Here is a 1562-nt window from a genome sequence, read left to right as displayed (position 1 = left end):
AGTATGCCATTTTTTTCCCTTTTTTAATTTATTTTTTTATTTTTTGGATGAAACTGTTGAGACAGGGCCTCACTATGTAGCCTTGGTTGGCTTGGAACTTAACAGAGCTCCACCTGCCTCTGCCTCCTGACATTTTTTTTTTCCCCACACAGGGTTTTTATTTGTAGCTTTGGCTGACCTGGAATTATGTAGATCAGACTGGTTCTAATTCACAGAGACTTGCCTGTTTCAGCTTTCAGAGTTCTGGAACTAAAGACATGCACCACTCCACCCATTTAAAATCTACTTGTCTTATCATTTCTAGACATTGCTTAGGCACTGTGTTCTGCTTTTTGGCTGGTACAACCCACAGCAGTAGCTTTGTAATTTGCTTTAATATGTTAGGACAAATATACTCTCTTTTTGGTGTCTCAAAATTGGTAAGACGATAGTTGTTTTTAGCTATGTATTTGAGTGAACTAAGAATTTTAAGTCTATATCTGTCACGTTAAGCTTGTACATGAGGGAAGAAGCATGGTTGCACAATTAGCCTCTGCAAAAGGTTATTGAATTGGGTTTCAATGTTGATTGGCCCTGGGTCACAATCTCCCTATAGAGCAATTGTGGGCACTGACTAGGACTTTTCTGACCTTAACAGTGGTAGATTCCTTTGTTTAGTGTTCAAAGTAGAGAGAGGGCCATTCAATAACCCCCAAGAGAATTACTCCGTGTGACTCTAGGTAAGCAAAGGGTGTACAGGGACCTCCTGGCCCTGTGGGCAAGCAGGGTCGACCGACCTTCGTGGGTGTGGACACAAGGACCTCCAAGAGGCATTTGGGGTTAGGACTTCTGGGCTTCTCTCTCTCTCTGTCTTTCTCTCTGTGTCTCGTTTCGAGACAGGATTTCTCTGTATTGCTTTGGAACCTGTCCTGGCACTGGCTCTGTAGACCAGGCTGGCCTTGAACTCACAGAGATCTGCCTGCCTCTGCTTCCCAATTAAAGGCGTGAGCCAGCAACGCCGGGCTGGACTTGCCTTTAAAATCAGAACCGCGCAGGCCTTCCTACATGCCAGACCGTGGAGCCAGCTTGGGGACTAAACCTTATAGACTGGGCTATTCTGCATAGTTGAAGACTAAGGGACGCAAACGGATCGAAAAGGCGAGGCGCAGGCCACCCGACCCGGTAGGTGGAGATGGTGTTCTGAAGGGTCAGGGTCAGGCTCAAAAAAGGGCAGTCTTCCGTTAGGGGGATTAGGCACATAGATTTGCCTGTGATAGAGAGTAGGGTCACTGTTCTTCAGTGCGTGCAGGTCAAGTATTTCGAGATGAGGTTGCCATCGTCCTTTTCTGGCGCCTGGGTCGGGATCCGGTCCGCGGCCGGTTTAGGGCTCCCGGGGCCTCCCGTGCGCCCCTCCCCCATTACGCTGTCCAGCAGCCCCCGGCCCTCCCTGGACTCAGACCTCTCCTCGGCCCCGCCCAGTCTCAGGCCCCGCCCCCTCACGAGGGCCCGCCCCAGGTCCGCCCCATTGCTCGCCCATTCAGATGTGGGTCAGGGGTGAGCGGGTGGAGCTGACGTCACAAGCT

The sequence above is a fragment of the Cricetulus griseus genome, chromosome 4, assembly GCF_003668045.3.
Source record: "Cricetulus griseus strain 17A/GY chromosome 4, alternate assembly CriGri-PICRH-1.0, whole genome shotgun sequence".
NCBI lineage: Eukaryota > Metazoa > Chordata > Mammalia > Rodentia > Cricetidae > Cricetulus > Cricetulus griseus.
The sequence above is the reverse complement of the archived record's forward strand: the minus strand, read 5'-3'. Positions refer to the sequence as shown.